This window comes from Bactrocera neohumeralis, unplaced genomic scaffold (assembly GCF_024586455.1).
Source record: "Bactrocera neohumeralis isolate Rockhampton unplaced genomic scaffold, APGP_CSIRO_Bneo_wtdbg2-racon-allhic-juicebox.fasta_v2 cluster09, whole genome shotgun sequence".
Classification (NCBI taxonomy): domain Eukaryota; kingdom Metazoa; phylum Arthropoda; class Insecta; order Diptera; family Tephritidae; genus Bactrocera; species Bactrocera neohumeralis.
Window position 1 is genome coordinate 34,966,117 of NW_026089622.1, and position 12,463 is coordinate 34,978,579.

The window sequence follows — 12,463 nt, forward strand, 5'->3', positions numbered from 1 at the left end:
TAAGATTTTTTCCAACTTCTCTACTTCTGAATCTAATTCCTCATGATTTCTGATACTCTTGTTGCCTCCCTTTTCAAGGCATTTTGTTGCTATACTGGTAAATTTTCCCCATGCCGTTCTTCTAGGGTTCCGGTATGTGAGAGGCGCACTGTACTTCTCGCGGATGCTGAAGAGTATCCAAGAGTGATCCGACATGGAAGGCTCATCGGATACCCTCCAGTTATCCACAACGAGACTGTCTGTGTCTGTTGATAGCGTGAGGTCAAGCACTTCCTCCCACCCCGGAAACCTATCCGAGCTTGGGAAAATAAAGGTTGCAAAAACTTAGATTACTATTCAAAATATACTGCAAGAGTGACTCACCTCTGGTGTTTATATTGGAGCTACCCCATACGCTGTGCCTTGCGTTTGCATCACACCCTATTAGGACATCATCCTTCCTGTTCTACTAGTCTGGCGAGCGGGGCCGGTGGTAAGTCTTCGTCATGGGCCAAGTAGGCCGAGACCAAGAACTGTACTGTAATTAGGACAAAGAAATGCATTTATACTTTTATTGATAAGAATGCATGCCCTAGGTTTACCTCTGTTCCGTGTGTAAAACAGGTTATAGTTGCTGCTGTTTAGCCCTTTAATGGTATCATCATTGACCCAGGGCTCCTGTACTAGGCTGTTGTCGATGCCCCTCTCGTTCACGAGGGTTGTCAGATTCGCTGTAGCACTCTTCGAGTGCTGCAGGTTTATCTGTACGCATCTTATGTTATTGGGCATCTCGGGTTTCTTCGATGCCCACATTCCTTAGCAACTGGCCGGCGTCGTCGACCTCTTCCGTGTCGTCTTCGTCAGCCGCTTTGTCGCCTTGGAAGATTTTTAGTCTGGCCTTGTGGATTCCGAAGCTGATTTTGTAGTCAGTCTTCTTCAGAGCCTCAATGGACTCATCACAAATGGCCACTAGTAATGGCTTGCTTGCTTTATTAGGTTTTTCCTCCTTGATTAGCTGCCACTCATCTATACCTGGTATAGATTTGTTCTGCAGCTTAATGAACCTCAGGAGCGAGCAATGCGAGCACGAGGTCTCTTTGGAATGTCCCTGGCGGGTATAAGCCTCAATTGGAGGCCTACGAAGGCGTTGCTAATTTTAGCAACACTACCCGTCAGGAAATCTAGCAAGGCCTGGTCCGCGCACTTGATGACCCTGTAGCCCCTGAGGGTCTCAGAGGAGTCAAACTCCGGGTGAGGACCCGCAGGATTGTCGAGTATATAGCTCAGCACCATACCCAACAATCTGACGTCGATCTCCACCCATCTCTCCTGTATTGTGCTCGGAGAGGAGGAATTTCCATCTATAATGGCCACCTGCAGGCTATCCCTGGCTACATCGCAGAAATGCCTTGCCGTTGTTGTGCTGCTGTGTTCACCTTCACTCCGCCCCGGTTTTTTGGGCTGAGTTCCGGGTACCTCTGTGATGGAGCGATTTCTCTTCTGAGAAGTGCTCTCTCGTTTGCTCTCTACTTGAGGTTGTGATTGCTTCCTTTTCAGGTAGCCTTCATATTCCTCTACGATGGATTTGAGGCGCTTTGTTTCAGCCTCATCAACTGGGGTACCGGCTGCCTGGTCTTTGGCTATCTTCCCTAGTATGAAAACTGCCCTCTGGTACCGGTTTTTCCTTTTTTTCAGCTGATTTTGGGATTTCTTGCGCTTCTTTTTGTTCTTTCCTTTAGCCGCCAGTGCACTTTGGTTGGTGCTCATGGCAGCCTTGGAGGTGGACGCTTCCTCCCTTACATCTGTGGTTTTCCACTGCTGTATCTACCGGTATTCTTTGGTTGGTATGTCCGGTAGTACTCTTACTCGTCTCCTGGCTGGAGGCAAGTAGTTCGTCTTCATCGGATTCCGTAATAAGATTCCGATAGCTCATGTCCTTAGTCGTTGCTGTTGTCGTCAATTTGGTTGTTGTAGTTGGTGTTGTTGTTGTTGTTGTATTGTTTGCGTTCATATTTGGTCCCACGAGTAATCCGGAAAGGGTTAGTCACTCGTCCGCAGAGCCGGTATGCGGAGAGAAGGCTTTTATACCTCCGACCTCGCCCGGGCATCGGAGTGGACCGTTCACGATCAGCTATTTATTCCCCCCCGCTGACCATTCAGCCCTCGGCACGGGTACCTCGACACCTTGGCTTAGGGTGGTGTTGGTTCGGGTATCCTCATACTTCCACAATAGGAGATGAGCGTAAAACCTGGGGTTTATTCATCCATATCACTATTGTGGGAATTATGAAGTGTCCCTCTTAGTTCGTAAGATAACAGTGCGTTTCCTTTGGGATGCACACTTTACTCTTACTTAAGCCCCTTCGCCACGACAAGGCGACCAACTTCAAAGAAGACTGAGTAGGCAATTGAGAAATAAAGTCCTCTCTCGACAAACGAAAACCAAACCCTACAAATCACTCATAATTCCCGTCCTGTTATATGTCCAGAGGCTTGGACGATGACAACAACTGATGAGTCGACATTGCGAGTTTTCGAGAAACAAGTTCTGCGAAAGATTTATGGTCCTTTGTGCATTGGCCACGGCGAATATCGCATTCGACGGAACGATGAGCTGTACGAGATATATGACAACATTGACATAGTTCAGTGAATTAAAAGACAGCGGCTACGCTGACTACGTCATGTTGACCGAATGGACGAAAACACCTGGCTTCGCTTGGAATATCCAATTGGCGCCACGTAGCGGAAAGAAGAAGAAGAAGAAGAGGGATATGATGTAAGATAATCGATAGGATATACGGTGGTAACCAATGAAAACCCAAAGAAATTAGCCACAGCAAATGGCGAGGTAACCGATGCACCAGTTTTCTGAAAGCAATGGCTAAACAAACAAATAACTTATGAACCCCATATGTGGCCAAACAAACTGTTTTCTGTAACAGATGACTAACCAAACAAATATCCAATGAAAAGTACGATGTTAAGCACTGATTAACAGATAGTTTTCTCAAAATAGTTGGCAAAATAGAGCAGTAAAATATATTTAGCATTTATCCAAACGCAGTGAAATATTGCGACTAAGACGTGTAGTGAAAGAGAAGAATTTTTTTTTGGAGGCTAGAACAAAAGTAATATTTGCATTAATGACTGATAACCTATCGGTAAACAGTTAGCTAACTTTTACGCGTCTTGTAAGGTTTTATATTTCTATCATTTTTTATTTCCAAGTTAAGTACTTCTTTCAAGTATTCAGTAAGCGGAGCAGATTAATCTTTCTTAAAATCTGCACTGAATCACCAAATAAAATATTAGTCATTCGTGAGAATATATCTCAAGAATAGAAAATATCAATGATATTATGACGATCATTGATGCGGGAACAAAATCGAAACATTTATTGATTGAGTGCTAACAAGCGTAAATCCTTTTATTGGGTATTGAAAGGTCAAAATTCAGTTATTTTAATATACCATAAAAATGTTTAAATAGTTTCTCTATATAACTATTATACGACCTCTTAATAGTAGTTTTTAATCGTTATAAATGTTAGTGTTTTAATTTAAATGCCCAAAAGTAATTCTTTTGTCCAATCTGACCGTAATGGAAAATGTTATAAAAAACGCTAGTTTTGAGGCTCTCTCACACTGGAATAAGTTGGGCATCATTTTATCGCTGCATCTGCTATAAAGCGCTGACGAATTTGGAAAGCGTTTCTAATTAGAGTACTGCCGTATAAAGAGCAATTGAGATATAAATAAGTAAACGTTGTGTCATTTACTACAGTGGCCATATAAAGAAGCGCAAGTTTGGTGTGGGAGTCGTGGTGGGAGAGAGACTCCGTCCTCGAGTAATTTTATTCACTCCGGTGTATGAACGTCTAGCCACAATCCGCATCAAAGCGAGGTTTTCAAGGTCAACATATCGCAAATTTACGCCCACGCCCCGACGGAAGAGAAGGACAATGTGACCAAGGATGACTTCTATGTAGCGCTTGAAGCGCACCTAAGAGAGCTGCCCCCGCCCGAAGGTATCTTTGGCACTTTGGTGGCTGAATATACCGCCTCCACGACGAAACATCCCCAAATAGATCGAGGCTAATCGACTTCGCCGGGGCCCGAAATATGGTAACCAGATCGATCATGTTGTGATAGACGGAAGACACGTCTCAAATGTGTTAGATGTGCGTGCGCTCCGAAGTCCTAACATCGACTCGGACCAGTACCTTGTTGCAGCCAAGATCCGCACCCGACTCTGTGCAGCAAAAAGCGCACGTCAACAAACACAAGGAAGGTTCGACGCCGAGAAGCTGCTATCTCCACAGATAGCAAAACGATTTTCTACTCGACTTGCACTCCTGCTCGCTGAGAGCACTCGTCAACAACTCAATATAATTGAATTGTGGGACGGCATTTCAAACTCCTTACGCACAGCTGCAACCGAAACCACAGGTTTTCGGAGAATACAAACAGCTGGTACGACGACGAGTGCCGTGTCGCAGCGAAGAGAAAACAGACTGCCTACCTCGCAACGTTACGATCGACCACAACACGTGCGGGATGGGATAGATACCGAGAGTTTAAGAGGGAAGCGAGACGCATTTGCAGACAGAAAAAGAAAGAGGCCGAAATGCGTGAGTATGAAGAGCTTGATAAGCTGGCCGATAGGATAATACTCGAAAATTCTACGAAAATATGCGGCTTCTAACAGAAGGTTACAAGACCGGAGCATACTCTTGTAGAACCCCCAAAGTGATCTAGTGACCGATGCCCAAAAAATACCAAAGTTATGGAGGGAACACTTCCCTGCCTGCTGAAAGGCAGTGAAAGTACAACGCCAGGAGAAGGCGAACCCGATTCCCCAATCGATAACGATGGAGCAGACGTTCCATTGCCCGCCCATAAAGAAGTTCGAATAGCAATTGCCCGCCTCAAGAACAACAAAGCGGCAGGGGCCGATGGACTGCCGGCCGAGCTATTCAAACATGGCGGCGAAGAACTAATAGGGAGCATGCATCAGCTTCTTTGTAAGATATGGTCGGACGAAAGCATGCCCAACGATTGGAATTTAAGTGTGCTATGCCCAGTACACAAAAAGGGAGACCCCACAATCTGCGCCAACTTTCGTGGGATAAGCCCATGCGCCAAATTTTGGCCAAAGGAGAATCGACACACACCACCTCTTTGTCGATTTCAAAGCTGCTTTCGAAAGCACGAAAAGGAGCTGCCTTTATGCCGCAATGTCTGAATTTTGTATCCTTCGCAAAACTAATACAGCTGTGTAAACTGACGTTGAGCAACACGAAAAGCTCCGCCAGGATCGGGAAGGACCTTTTCGATATTGATATCATCGGCCTCAACACCCGCGCCGTTAGTTCTGCTTTCTCCAGACTGGACATGGCTGCAAAGCAAATGGATCTGGCAGTGAACGAGGGCAAGACGAAATATCTCCTGTCATCAAACAAACAGTCGTCGCACTCGCGACTTGGCTCTTACGTCACTGTTGACAGTCATAACTTTGAAGTTGTAGATAATATCGTATATTTAGGATCCAGCATAAATACCACCAACCATGTCAGCCTGGAAATCCAAAGCAGGATAACTCTTGCCAAGAGGTGCTACTTCGGACTGAGTAGGCAATTGAGAAGTTAAGCCCTCTCTCGACGAACAAAAATCAAACTCTATAAGTCACTCTATAAGTCACTCATAATTCCCGTCCTGCTATATGTTGCAGAGGCTTGGACGATGACAACAACTGATGAGTCGACATTGCGAGTTTTCAAGAGAAAAGTTCGCATTCGATGGAACGATGAGCTGTATGAGCTGTATGAGATATATGACGATATTGACATAGTTCAGCGAATTAAAAGACAGCGGCTTCGCCGGCTAGGACATGTTGTCCGAATGGACGAAAACACTTCAGCTCTGAAAGTATTCGACGCAGTTCCCGCCGGGGAAAGTAGAGGAAGAGAAGACCTCCACTCCGTTGGAAGGACCAAGTGGAGAAAGACCTGGCGCGCTGTTGTTAACTCGGCTATAATCGCGTAAGCGGTGTCTACGCCAGTAGAGAAGAAGAATGGCGTTTTTTAGGTCGCGGGTCCCAAACCCAACACATAACCCTGCTGAGGAATGGTTAGCTTTTTCACTTTAGGTCGCCTTCAAAGGGATGTTATTTAGCTACTCAGAGGATACTTGGTCTGAGACCATAAGTCGTGAGCTGCTTGAGCCATATGTAAAAGTATCGTTTATTGCCACTCTCAATCAGAGAACTTTCCTCATTTGTGGGAATTTCTACACTTGACTCCATCCTCCTGTACTTTAAAGGTTGAAATATTGTTGCCGTAACCATAACCACATGTACAGCTGATCGAACCAATTTTTTGGGCAGCACTGTTTCCAGTTAGTGGTGCCTATCATTTGGATTTTGATTTTCCATTATAACCATAAACAGCTGCTTGTTGTTTTTGCTTGTGAGGAATTTTTTTTTTTTTAAAGTAGGGGAAGCATCGAAAGCCGGAGTGCGGAACTTTAATCCGCTAAACCTAACCTACTCCCAACTCAAGGGTCTCCCACGGAACCACCAATTAAGTATTACTTCGTGGGAGGGACAGGACACTTAAGTCTCCTCTATTGTGCGGACTGACAGACGCCTAATTTGTTCAAAAAGTCTCAGTTTTGTCATTATGGATGCTGACGCTTTGCTGACAGCTTTCCAATTATCAGTCGACTGACACATGAGTGTCGTTAAATTATCGACCGTAAAACCACCACCGAGTGTGGTTTTTAGTTTTTCCCTTGTATTTGAAAATCGAACGCAATAGAATAGTACATGCTCGGAGTCTTCTATATGCTCTGTACATGTCGGACAGTTCGGACTAATGTATGTAATTGTGGAATCTGAAAAGTTAGCTTTTAAAGCACCCATGTCCACTAAGTATTTGAGTCAGATAAAAGTCTAGGTCTCCATGTCGTCTGTCTATCCACGAGTGGATGTCACCGCTCCTGCCACATTTTAATGCTTTTGTTCCTCTCCTCTGTCTTTGCCGATACTGTTTTAGGCGCTGATAGATGATATAAGTGCTCGAGTTCATCTCCCTGGATGTCAATGGGCGGCATGCTGGCTAATATTTCAGCAGCGTCGGTTGATGTTGTCCGGAAAGCACTTATTACTCGAATTGCAGAAAGCCTATGCACGGCAATTATTTGTTTAGCATACGCTTTTATATCCATTGCCTGTATCCATACTGGTGCTGCGTACAGTATTACGGAGCTCATTGCTTTCGCTATTAAGAATCGCCGGCTAGAACGCACACAGCCTGTATTGGTCATCATTATCGATAGAGCATTGTAAATTTTGTTTGCTTTACTGGAGGAATACTATACTCCAGGTGTTCTTTAAATTTTAATTTAGACTCTAATATTACTCACTACCAGATACTTCAGCTGCGGCTGCAAAGTAATCTCGCACTCCCCTATGATGAACTCTATTTGAACTTCTACCTTCCTGGTGCTTATGAGCAAAACTTCAGTTTTTTGCTCCGCCAGTTCCAGACTCACAGAAGAGAACCAATGCCGTAGACCATTTAAGCACTCATTGCATTTGTTTCTTAGGTCCACTAATTTTTTGGCCACTGCTACCACCATGAGATCGTCCGCATACGCTATTAGCTTCACGTCTGTTGGTTGCTGTCTTTTTAGCACCCCGTCATACATGAGGTTCCATAATATTGGGCCTAACACTGACCCTTGGGGTACTCCACTCGAGATAGAGTAGCTCTTGGTACCTTCGTCTGTATCAAAAAGCAGCCTTCTGTTTTTAAAATAGCTCAATATAATGTTTATGAGGTATTCAGAGGCGCGTATTTCATCCAGGGCCTTGATTGCGTGTGCCCATTTTGCCGAGTTGAACGCATTCTTGACATCCAGGGTAATCAGCGCGCAGTACTTTTTTGTGCCACCTTTCCATCTTTTGCCACTTACTGCACATTTCGCGGTATCAACGACTTCTCGTAGTGCGTCAATAGTGGATCTCTTTTTCATAAAGCCGTATTGTCTCTCTGATAGTCCGTAGGTTTTCTGGATTGCTAACTCCAAGCGGTTTCTTATTATATTTTCGAACACTTTACCCATTGTGTCGAGCATACACAGTGGTCGGTACGATGAGGGCTCTTCAGGTGGTTTCTTTGGTTTTGGGAGCAGAACCAATAGCTGTACTTTCCACGCGTCGGGGAACACCTCTTCCTTTATGCACGCGTTGTACATTTTTAGCGAATATTTGAGGCTTTGAGCGTATAGCTTCCTTCGGGGCCCTGTTGGGTATCCCATCCAATCCAGGCGCTTTGGTGTTTTATTTTCTTAGCTATGGCCAATAGCTCTTCTTCCGTGACTAACGGGGGTGAAACTGCTGCTTCGTTTTGTCGCTTAGCATAGGATATCTGGTCATGTCTCGGGAACAACATTTCGACGACTTTTCAAATAAAAGAGGCATCTTTAGGTTGCTGCTGCTTATTTTTAAATCTCGACAAACAGATTTTGTAAGCAGTTCTCCAAGGGTCAATGTTTGCTTCCTCACAGAGCTTCTCAAAACATGATTTTTTGCTCCGGGTAATTGCCGACTTTAGGAGCTTCTTGTGGCTTTTATATTCATCTCTAAGGCGGTTTTCGTTCGTTTTACTCCGGTTACGCTGTAGACGCCGTCTGGCTGAGTGACAAAGCTTTCTCAGCGTGGAAATTTCCTCATTCCACCAAAACACAGGCCGCCGCTTATTGCGATGTGATATTCTACGCATTGTTCATCACATGCTGCGACCAGTTCCTTTCGCACTGTCGATACCAAGTGGGCGGCGTCGTCACCTGATACTTTTGATGCACTCCAGACTAGCTCAAACAAGTCTGGGTCGAACTCCTGTTGCTTCCAGCTTCGCTTTCGGAAAGTGTTTCTGCTAAGAAGTTCGGGTTCTCGGGAGTACGAGATTTGTGCCATAATTGCCATATGATAGCTGTTTGTGTATATGTTTGACACCGCCCACTTAATGTGCCTACTAAGCGAAACATTTGCAAGCATAATGTCAATAATAGATCCTTTGACTCAGGTATTCTTGAATTAGCCGCCCTCGATGGTTTGTGCGTCTGCTGCCCCATGCAGTTGACCAAGCATTAAAATCACCCGTTATTATAATCGGTGTTTTGCCTCTGGTTTCTAATGAAAGTCTTAAAATGAAATCTTCGAATTCGGTGATTGCTGCGCTGGGTCGAGCATAGCAACTTACAAAATATATCCCATGTATATTGGCCCATGTGAAGCAGTTATGAGCTTCTCTGGAGCAGGTCTTAAAAGGTTGACCTTTGCAGGACCATATTGCTGCTTTGCCAGATTTGTCTGCAATCAATGTGCTTTCTGGACGCTGGGAGTATTGTTTACTTAGTACGGCGACATCAATGTTCTCTTCTATGACTGTCTGTTCTAGCAAATCCTGGGCCGCTGCACAATGGTTAAGGTTTAACTGTAGTATCCTCTTTTACTTAGAGACTTCATCATCTCGAGATACTTTGGGCAAGTCGTGCTCAATACTTAGTGCTCCCCTTTGCAGAGCATGCAGCTCGGGACGTTTAAGCATACCTTCGCTGAATGTCCCGCGGTTGCACAGCGTGTACAATGGGAAGATCTGTCTGTCGAGCTGCAGCAATTTCGCGCCAAGTGACCCAGGTGGAAACACTTATAGCATCTGGGAACAGGCGAATATTCTCGAAGCCAACAGATCGACCACCCAATCTTTATTTTTCCTATTTTAAGTGCGGCCTTGGCATCTTGAGCACGCATGCATACAAGTGCTATTTGCGTGCCACTACGCGTTTTTTGCAGACTTTTTACACTCGATATCTCCAGATTTTCGATTCCGCACTCTCTTTTTAGTGCTGCGCAGATTTCTTCAGGAGTTGTGATTTCATCGAGATCTTTGCACGTAATCGTGACATTGTAGGTCTTGGGCTGTATTTTAGCCATTTCGCCAACCACCCTCTCCAGGGCGCTTTGGAAAGATTCGGCTTTCGTCTCTGCACGATTTTTTAGTTAAATAAGTAAATCTCCTTTTAGCGTTTTACGAATATGGGTTACATTTGAACCCAGTGTTTCAAGCACGCTGTCGCTTTTAATTTTTCGCAGAATATCTGCATATGACGCACCATCCTTCTTTGTTATGATTATGGCATCTGGCTTTGTTCTGATTTTCCTTTCCAAAGGTTTCTTCTTTTTTACAACGTCTACCCATCTTTCACTTGTGTTTAGACCAGTCATATTTTCCTCTTGGGTTAATTTTGCTGCTCCACTGTACATCAATTGCGGCTTTTCGTTTAAATTTTTTTGCTTTTTTGTAGGTGGTAGATAGTCTGTTGTGATAGGGTTGTGCGCTGGGTTTGGGACCCGCCACGTAAAAAGCCTATCCCAATGAAAAGCGACAAACAGCCTCGGATGAGAAACCCCTCTTTTGATGACGACCACGGCAAACGAAATAAGGATAACGATATCAGGGCATGCACCTGGAATGTCCGATCCCTTAATTGGGAAGGTGCCGCTGCCCAGCTGGTTGATGTCCTCGTGAAAATAAAGGCTGACATCACCGCCGTCCAAGAAATGCGATGGACGGGACAAGGACAGAGACGAGTAGGTCCTTGTGACATTTACTACAGTGGCCATATAAAGGAGCGCAAGTTTGGTGTGGGATTCGTGGTGGGAGAGAGACTCCGTCGCCGAGTACTATCATTCACTCCGGTGAATGAACGTCTAGCCACAATCCGCATCAAAGCGAGGTTCTTCAACATATCGCTGATCTGCGCCCACGCTCCGACGGATGAGAAGGACGATGTGACCAAAGATGCATTTTATGAGTGCTTGGAACGCACTTATGAGAGATGCCCCCGCCACGATGTCAAAATCGTGCTTGGCGACTTTAACGCCAGGGTGGGCAAAGAAGGTATCTTTGGCACTACGGTCGGTAAATTCAGCCTCCACGAGGAAACATCCCCAAATGGGTTGAGGCTGATCGACTTCGCCGGGGCCCGAAATATGGTTATCTGTAGTACTAGATTCCAGCACAAAAAAATTCATCAAGCTACCTGGCTGTCTCCGGATCGAAAAACTACCAACCAGATCGATCATGTTGTGATAGACGGAAGACACGTCTCCAGTGTTTTAGATGTGCGTGCGCTCCGAGGTCCTAACATCGACTCGGACCACTATCTTGTTGCAGCCAAGATTCGCACCCGCCTCTGTGCAGCAAAAAACGCACGCCAGCAAACACAAGGAAGGTTCGACGTCGAAAAGCTGCAATCACAACAGACTGCCAAACGTTTTTCTACTCGCCTTGCACTCCTGCTCTCTGAGAGCACTCATCAACAACTCGGTATAAGGGAACTGTGGGACGGCATTTCAAACTCCTTACGTACAGCTGCATACGAAACCCTTGGTTTTCGGAAAGTGCAAAAGAACAACTGGTACGACGAGGAGTGCCGCGCCGCAGCGGAGAGAAAACAGGCTGCCTACCTCGCAACGTTACGATCGACCACTACACGTGCAGGATGGGATAGATACCGAGAATTGAAGAGGGAAGCGAGACGCATCTGCAGACAGAAAAAGAAAGAGGCCGAAATGCGTGAGTATGAAGAGCTTGATAAGCTGGCCGACAGGGGTAATGCTCGAAAATTCTACGAAAAAATGCGGCGGCTTACAGAAGGTTTCAAGACCGGAGCATACTCTTGTAGAACCCCCAAAGGTGATCTAGTGACCGATGCCCAGAGCATACTTAAATTATGGAGGGAACACTTCTCCAGCCTGCTGAATGGCAGAGAATGCACAACGCCAGGAGAAGGCGAACCCGATTCCCCAATCGATGACGATGGAGCAGACGTCCCATTGCCCGACCATGAAGAAGTTCGAATAGCAATTACCCGCCTGAAGAACAACAAAGCGGCGGGGGCCGATGGATTACCGGCCGAGCTATTCAAACACGGCGGCGAAGAACTGATAAGGAGCATGCATCAGCTTCTTTGTAAAATATGGTCGGACGAAAGCATGGCCAACGATTGGAATTTAAGTGTGCTAAGCCCACTCCATAAAAAAGGAGACCCCACAATCTGCGCCAACTACCGTGGGATTAGCCTCCTCAACATCGCATATAAGGTTCAATCGAGCGTATTGTGTGAAAGATTAAAGCCCACCCTCAACAAACTGATTGGACCTTATCAGTGTGGCTTCAGACCTGGAAAATCAACAACCAACCAGATATTCACCATGCGCCAAATCTTGGAAAAGACCCGTGAAAAGGAGCTGCCTTTATGCCGCGATGTCTGAATTTGGTATCCCCGCAAAACTAATACGGCTGTGTAAACTGACGTTGAGCAACACGAAAAGCTCCGTCAGGATCGGGAAGAAACTTTCCGAGCCGTTCGATACCAAACGAGGTTTCAGACAAGGCGACTCCCTATCGTGC